Raw genomic sequence first — 9,568 nt, 5'->3', positions numbered from 1 at the left:
TCTGGATCAATATACTCAGCCACCGTTGGAAACTGATCAATCATCAGACCTAAAAAGACCAAGACACAGATCTTTCCAGCGAAATCAAAACTCTTTTTCTCCAAAAGAAAATCCACTGCTCTATTTTGAAATTAAAAAAAGAAAATATAAATTTCAATAACTTTAGTGTATCGTAGATTTTCATCTGGTCTACCATCAACACTGAAGACAACCACTGGCATGCCAACCACTGGCAACCAACTTGGTTAAAAAGTCCTTTGTAATGAAATTAAACTCTGACAGAGTCAAAATTCGTTCAAAGTTTAACCCGTGAGTATACGCTGTAGATGACGAATGCTTTACAGATCAAACGGCAACATAAGTGGGACCGGAATAGGAAACGGCGTCAGTTTTTCCAAGCCCAATTGGTTTGATTTCAATCCCTGCGTAGTCAAACGGGATTAGCAAGTGCTTTGCTATGATGACACAACCATGATCAGGATTGAGGCTCTTTTTAAGTAATTTAAAGATTATAATTAAATAAGTTTAGAGACAAAAAGTTACACTTTGACCTAATATAGTCCAATAGAATTTTTTGTTAGCTAAAGTTGTACCCTAACCCCATATACGTCAAATTGCCTCTTATCGTGGGCAGTAGAGTTCAGCAAATTGAATGATGACGCGCTATAACTAAGATTGTTCTACTTCATTAGCAGGGCAACCCATTCCGTAACGTGCTTTTAGAGACTTTTTTTACTTCCGAGTGGTCTGCATGAGATTTCTAAATATCTTTAATAGTTCTTTTTGATACCTGCAGTATCAAAAAGAACTGTAAAACTTAGTTATTATTCATTTCCTAAAATCTTATTATTTTATCTTATAATTATATGAAGCAATAATAATACTGATTCACGGCATTTTTCTTTTTAGGCCTCAACTTTGTTTCAACTTTATATCGCTAATCAACTTGTTTATTTTTTCATGAGCTCCTAAACACTGGCTTTTTTTTTTAATGGTATCTTCTTCATCATCGGTCCATTGACCATTTCTTTTTCTGCTCTTCATAGCAACTATCTCTTGATTCTAAACGACAATCTTTGCTTTTAATATGTCTTGTCTATGAACGTTGGTCTTCTTTGTCTTACTTTGAACTACCTTAGGGGTGTCATGTCAAGAGGCATCTGAGGTAGTATCAACAACGTCTATTGGCTAAATAAATTGATCTGAATTGGGCTGAGACTCTAAAAAGTAAGAACTGGCAAGGAAACAAACGTATTACAGTTGGACCCAACATGACGTTAAAGAACCTCGTTGTTTCAAGACCATTGAGGTATACTTTGGATCAAGGCCTTTACTTGGTCCTCCAAATTTTGTTTTTCTCTGATTTCATTCCATATTTTATGGACATCTTTTTGACAATCTGCTCTTTTTTTTAAACGAATTAGTGTTATTGTAATATATTAAATTTAGATGACTACTAATAAACACTTTTTGACATAGCGACAACAATAGTGAGTGTTAAGCATATAAGCGTTATCTCGAGGCAGTGGTTGGAATACAATAGAATTTATTCGAAAGTAATGAATAAGTTTAAGGGAATGTTCCTTTCTAGCGTATCGCGTACGAAACATACGCTAGTAATCTTATTTTTATCGCTGCTCAAAAACCTTCATACGTGAATAATTAAGAAGTTTAAAACTCATACTTTTGTTTTGAGTGACTTGTTTTAATATTTTTGTTAATGTCTTTCGTAACTCTCAACCCTATTATCTTAAAATTTCAAGTAAATTTTGATGTAGATTTTCTAGTAAGATTGCTTTGATTGTTTTTAGCGCAGATTTTCCTGGAATTTTTTTGGAATTGTTTTTAAAACTTTTTTTAAATTTTTGTAAAATTGTTTTTAAAATACTTTTAACTTAAAAATAAGTTATGAATAACTAAAGACTTGAAACGCGCATGTTTTAAATTTTCAGTGGTCAAACACTTGCTATAGCACTAACACCGCCTAAAATATTCGCTTTAGACAATCATTAACAATTGATACGCCAGCATTTTCCTTTGAATAAATGTTTTTAATTCTCTATTTAAAAAATCATTAGCGATAGCAAAACTATGTCTTTGAGGACGATATTTGCACAAAAAATTTGCACCTTAATAAAATTTAAACAAATATAAACAAGAATTCTTTTCTTTAATCACGGTAAATAAAAACAATACGTTCCTAACGCTAACTTCATAAAAACGCATGTTTACATAGAGTTTTCCATTTTATTTAAACTAAATCGAAAAAAAGTCTAAAACGTGACGTCCTTTTCTGATGACTTTTCCTTTGATATTTTTATCTTGACTCCCTCCCTCTTATTAGCATGACGTCATTTGTAGATGGCCTCTTTTCCCAAAAACTATAATCATAAGTTTTTGGCAGTTTTAGGGGACATGTAAAAGTCGTTATTTTTCTTTTTTGAGTCAGGTTACATACGTTATTTTTAAGTCAGTTACCTAGGATGTTATATTAACCTAAATTATCCTATATTAAATTAAAAAATATAAACCTTCGATATTATATTAGGCATGACATGAGTATTTCTGACATCAATAAAAAGGTTTTAACGATGGAAATATTGATTAATATACAAATTATTGTGATTAGCTGTTGTTATTGCCTACCTATTGACGAAATTAAAACTTTTAGTATTTTTACATGATGATGTTATAAATAAAAGCAAATACGAAAATAAACTACTTTACATACAAATTGTAAAGTCGTCTACAAATTACGTCACACAATTTTTTATTGTTTTTGATCCAATGCCTCCCTCCCCTTTCCTCGTCTCAACCTTGTAACTTTGTAGTAATAAATTCCGTTTTAGTAATAAGACCTCTCGCCCTTTCCCCAACCCTCATAAAGCGTGACATAATTTATTGATGACCCCTGCTTTGACTTTTAATTGTTTTCGGGTATCATATTAAAAAAGACATTAATTGGTTTTAAATTGGCTTATTTAAAAATGGAGCAGTTTGTCTAATAAACAAACCAATAAGAATTACTCAATAACAACTTCCATAATTGGTAACAATGTTTGATATTATTGATATTGATATCCGAATAATTGTTAACAATATTTTAAATAATTCACTTCAAAAAGCCATTCGGATCATTTCCTTATTTACTTTTATGTATTTTTGTAGATATAAAAGTATTATTTTATAAAAAAAATCTTTCAAAAAGCAATTTTTTATAACAAAAACCTAAAATCTTTTAACAATCTCTAATTAATTGGGACACTAATGACTTAATTAGGACAATTAATTTGCACAATAATGACTTGATTGGGACAATAATGACTTAATTGGGACAATTAATAAGGACAATAATGACTTAATTGGGACGATTAATTGGGACAATATTGACATAAGTGGAACAATAATGACTTTTTTAAAAACATTAATTTATTATACAAATCCATCTATAAAAATTACGTAAGATTATTTGAACGCCTAAGACTAAGAAAAAAAAAAAAAAAAATTCGAAAATAATATATAACACTGGTTTACTTAAAAAATACAAGTTAAATTCAAAACGCACTTCGCAACTAATAAACAAAATTACTGGTAACGCTAAAAAAAATGTCGCAATCTTTGCCCTTAGTTATTAAAGTAAATGATAATTTTTTAAAAACAATTGCTTCCGAATTTAATAAATATTTTGTATCTGAAGGACCAAACTTAGATAAAAAAAATTTTAAACCTTAAAAGTTCAATATTACCCTCTAACCTCGTATTTAAATTATTTTGTCTTTGAAAGAATTTGAATTTGAGTTTTATAAGTCAAATAAAGCAGTTGGTCATGATGTTGTCAATCGTAATATTATCAAAAAATATTCTATTAATCAGGAAGTTTTTTCTGATGATTTGAAAATACAAAAAATTATACAAATATTGAAAGAAGGAGAAAAAACTAACGTAAAAAACTATTGTTCAATTTCCATCATCTCTATTTTTTCTGAAGTTTTAGAAAGAATTTTGTACAACAAAGTATTCAATAACCTTTAAGAAAACAAACTGTTATACAACATGCTATATGATTTAAAAAAAAAGTTTAACTGACCAAGCCATTATTTAGCTTACAAAAAGTATAGCTGACTTATTTAAAAATTCTAAATTCACACTCGGAATTATTATTGCTTTAGCAAAAGAACTCGATATAATTGATAAAGAAATTTTTAGTTCTTTAAATATTAAATTGTTGCAGAAACTAGTCTGATAAGTTTTAAATGAGTTGTTTGGACAATGGACTTTTGAAGCTAGATTTGTGCCTATGTTGTCAAAAAAATTGTTGAATTTTTCTGAAATTGCATTTATATTGTCATACACTTTTTTATCTATGACAATTTGAGTAGGTTAACTATTTATTTTGAAGTTTTTTATCTTAATTTTTTCTTTCATGATATCCCAAGTTTTTTAAATTTCACTAATAGTGTTTTTGTTTTATTTGCGTAATAGTTTTTCTTTGCATTTTTTTTTAAGTTTTTTATTAATAGAAATAATAAAGACAGGAATAGTAAAGACTTATTATGAAAAGAAATAACATCTGATCATTCTCCTACTTTTTTCTACTTGACACAAGATATAAAATATATTATTAGTTGTAAAATTAAAACTTATTAAAGGAAAATCAACAAATTTGCTATTCAACAATTTAAAGACTTCTGCTGACTTCTATCGGCAGAGAAGTGAGACACGGTATAACCATAAATACAACCTTGGACACACTAACTTTACTTAAAATAACTTTGAAAAAATTTTCATAAATAAACTATAATATGCCCTTCCCAATAAAAGTAAAATTAATAAAAGAAAAAAATTTAAAATGTCCATGGATTACCATAGGTATTATTCGTAAACAAAAAAAAAAAAAATTATATAAAATACTTAAAATAGAAATGAGACAAAGCTAAGTGTTTATAATCAGTATAAAAACTTGTGAAAAAAAATAGTCATGTACGTAATCCAAAACAGCTCCATAGGAAGTACTTTCTCCAATCAATAATGGAGTCTTAGAACCTTAGAACACTCATTACCTTCACATGTGCCACGAAGGTATGGTTCGAAGAGAATAACGAATCCTGAAGTCTTGGCCAAATGTTTTGTAGCTCCTTAGGACATGGTTTTGGGACAACTTAAGATGAAGAGCTGGTGGTGATGGACTCTTAAGGATCACCAAGCTGTCATCAGAATTATCTTCATTAAAGAGCAAAGGAGTCGCCACACAGTTAGTATACTCTTTTGCTTTAATCTTTTTACCTCCGGAGATCATCAAATCCTCGTTGTGATTTTTAATATTTCCGAATGTTCTGAGTGTAGCATCTGTCAGTCAGGCTTCACTTCCTTCACCATTTGGAGACTCACAGTATAAGCATGGATACTTTGATGCACATGACATTATTCCAGACACAATATTTACGAGTTTAAGGTCACCAGTGAAGTTAAACAATAGAAGATTGATATGAGTCTTCACTATGAATATCTTGCAGTTATGATATGTGTCTGGAACTTTTGGAGCCAATCCAATAATCTAAATCTCCCTCCTTCCAGTACCTTTGTAATGATTTCCTAAATTAATATTTTTGAATACTTAATAAAAGTTAACACATAAGATAAAAGCAACAGCATGTGAGAATCAAAATTACTTTTACCTGAACCAATGTCTCTTTTCCTGATTACTCTGCCTGAAGGTCTAATGAATATTAAATCATCTGAATCATAAAGTGAAAGAATTAGCTTCAGATGTCCTTTTCCAAATTAATACCAAACTTTGAAGCCATCTCAAAGAAAGGCTGTTCCCTAACATTTAATATATAGTATAAATATTCATCAAATAATTTAAAAAAATGAATATGAAATCTCAAAAAACAAATAACGACCAAAATTGTTATGATTACCTAAAATATGCTAGTTTTTTCACAAACTCCAAGATATTGGAACAGAAAAAGGGTCGGATAATTTTTTTCCCATTAGGGTCATGAAATGTAGTTAATTCCTAATAAAAAAACTTTTTAAGATACCTATCTGATATCTCATAGCCTCCTTTATACGAGGAATAATACATTTCTTTCCCCATTTAAGTCTCAAGTTTTTCAAAATTGAAATAACTTGACGATCAATCAGCCTAGCTTCCTGTTGTATTATGGAGACATTCTCTGCAGCCAGAAATCCCTCAACTATTGTTTCCTTGTTTTTCTTTGTTGCTATAGTTTTATAACTGATCTGTTCAGCCAGTTTGGGATCGATTAGGTTTGATATGTTGACTAACTTTTCCAATTTTAATTTACACTTATCTTTGGAGTGGTTTAATCTCCTATAGATACTAGCAAAGCATGTGAACAGATCCGCGTGAGAAACAATCTTGAGTTATTAGATTAATTTTTCTTTTTGTCGACAAATAATTTTTGCAAAAAACCATTCAAGCTAGCGATGTTAAAAATACTCTGATTTAGGCATCTCTCAATAGAACTGATAAAACCGATAAATGTTAAATATATTAACCATTTATAACAGTATTTTATTATATACTACTGTAGTGTATGTTTTTATATACCACTGTAGTATTAATTTTTTTAGAAAAACTAAAAATTTGTCAATAGAAAATAGAGAAGGGGAGATTTGTGATTAAATAAATACTTGTTAACTTAGACAGACCATATATTATGATATGTTATATAATATGTTATATATACTTATAAATATATATATTTTTTATATAAGTAAAAATAAATGTATACATTATTATTATATATGTTTATTATTCCATAAATTTTTTTTTTTTTTTTTTTTTGTTATTCAATTGATGCGCAAAACCTTTTTATATTCAAATTTTAATTTGTTAATTGTTATACAACTATCACGCTTAAATGTTTACTTAGAATAACAAGTTCATCAAGAATTATAAAATTAATTTCAAAATTTGCATTATTGTAATTTATATTTTTATTTTCCTTTTATTTGTTTCATCTGCTTTATTTATTTATTTTTTTTTGTTATTGGATCAGAAATTAAGATTAGTTATTATTATAGTTGAAATAAGTTTTGTACTTAAAAGACATACGTTTTTTGATAATACACTTGCTCTGCCGTTGAATCTGTATTTTATACTACTCACACCTCTTCTTCGCCCCAGCCTTGGAGGGCAAGACTCTCACCCTCAGGCCACGTTATTGAATAAGCAACCGGATGAGAATAAGCAACATTGTATAATATCCGGTAGTGATATTTAAGAAATTTTTATATGAAATACCAAAGTTTGTTCAGCTGCGTGGGCTTTATGTAATATCTTTGAGTTTTAGGTTGAAAAAAAGGACGTCAATTTATTCAAGGACGCTAACACTTTGATTAGGTTTTTTATGTTTCTAACTGTTATCATGGCGGTCGAATTCAGTTGCTACTTTGTTAGCGACGGATAAGTAACTATAAAATATTGCACACTTTGCCTCAATCTCGTTGCGCCCTTTAGTAAAGCATGAATACCTATTTTTCATAGTTTTTGAGAACTTGTATTTTTTCTATGAAGAAATTGAAGTCAATTCAATTTAAGTGCTGCTGCTGCCATTGGAGTGCAAACAAAATCTGACTAAGATAAAATGTGCTGAGTTAAAAACAACTTAATTAGAAAACAATAGATCTATACTTTTTAAAGTTTTTAATTACTTTGCTGTTCTATAGTACAACAAAAGAACTCGGAAAATTATAGAGTTATATATATAGAGTTATATATATAAATTATAGAATTATATATGGAAAATTATATTTTGAGAATATTTAATTTTAAATAAAATGAAATTTTGATCAAAATTTTATTGTTTTGATTTTTATTTGTCAAACTGTTGGACAAATTAATGAAGCAAGACAAAATAATCATTACAATGCATCTGGAAAAGCAAAAATCTCAGAACTTCGTAGTAGGTCTATGGTAGAACTTGACATTATAATTAAAAAACAGAACGTCCAAAATGTTATAGAGTTTTAAGATTAGCTAGGTTTTAAAATAGAAATATACGTAAAAAATGAAAACCTCTAATTTTAGAAAGGCATTCTAAATGCTTTCAGCTTCGCCTACCGGACAGAGGACAAAGGATAAAAAAGGAAAACATGTTTTCTTCTTGCCGGATGTCTGGAAACCCTAATTCAGAGGCTATTCTAGAACGTTAACAACAGCGTCGAATGTATATGAAAATATGGAAATTAATGCCTTTTATCCACGGCAAATATCGTTTTTTTTAGCGAAAAAATGGCATTATACGGCAAACTTCCTAAAAAATGCCTACCTACGGCAAAATTTCTCAACAAATTTCCATGTACCGTTGCCCAAACTATTTTCCTAATATAGCCTCTCACGTTATTTACATCTAATGTTCCTAGAAGTGTAATTTTAAAACCTGATACAATATATAACAATTTTAATAAACAATATAGTACAATAATAAACAATATTGCACAATGTTGATAAACACTTTTTAACTACGTTTAAATTGCGTTTTATAAGTAGTTTAATTTTTTTTTTAGTCATTATTTAAAAATATGTATATTAAAACAAGCATTTTCGATTTAATTTTTTACTTGATTAGTCATATAAATTAAATAACTTATTTGACCAAAGATACTTTATTTGAGCTAATGGAACACTCTATTAGATACGTGCAAACTGCCTTTAAACCCAATTTGCACGTAGTTAAAAAAGTGTTTAATAACATTGTACAAATTGCATGCAAAATAAAATGGGCAAATGTCTTATTAGTTGAAAATCATTTGCCCAATGACATCAAATAATAATTTGCAAAATATACATGGTAATAATATTACCACAATAAAACGCAAAACACTAAAATGTATCTTACAACGTTTATTAATAAGTATAAGTTTAAAGTGTAAAACTGTAGGTTACATACATATAAAGTATATTAAATATACTTTATATATATATATATATATATATATATATATATATATATATATATATATATATATATATATAAATATATATATATATAAATATATATATATATATACATATATATATATATATATATATATATATATATATATATATATATATATATATATATATATATATATATATATATATATATATATACAGATGTATATATATATATACAAATAGTGTTACTTTTTTATCTACAAACTTGTAGCTTTAAAGTTATCTACATCGAATGTAGATGTTTCACTCGCGTACGTGTAGATAAACTCGCCACATTTTCTGTTGTGCGCTTGTTTAAATATACAATATTGTATCTTTATAGAGTCAAAAAACTTGCTGCCTCATTTTGAATAATATTAATTTTATTATAAACACCTTCGTATTATATATTTATATATATATATATATATATATATATATATATATATATATATATATATATATATATATATATATATATATATATATATATATATATATATATATACAGTATTGGACAAAACATTTGCAACCAACATCGAACAATGCTAAAAAGTGTTCCTAATTTTACATGTCTTAAAAACGAAACGAACTATATTACCACAGCAAACAGTTCAG

Source organism: Hydra vulgaris, chromosome 01, assembly GCF_038396675.1.
Source record: "Hydra vulgaris chromosome 01, alternate assembly HydraT2T_AEP".
Taxonomy (NCBI): domain Eukaryota; kingdom Metazoa; phylum Cnidaria; class Hydrozoa; order Anthoathecata; family Hydridae; genus Hydra; species Hydra vulgaris.
Note: the sequence above shows the minus strand (reverse complement) of the source record.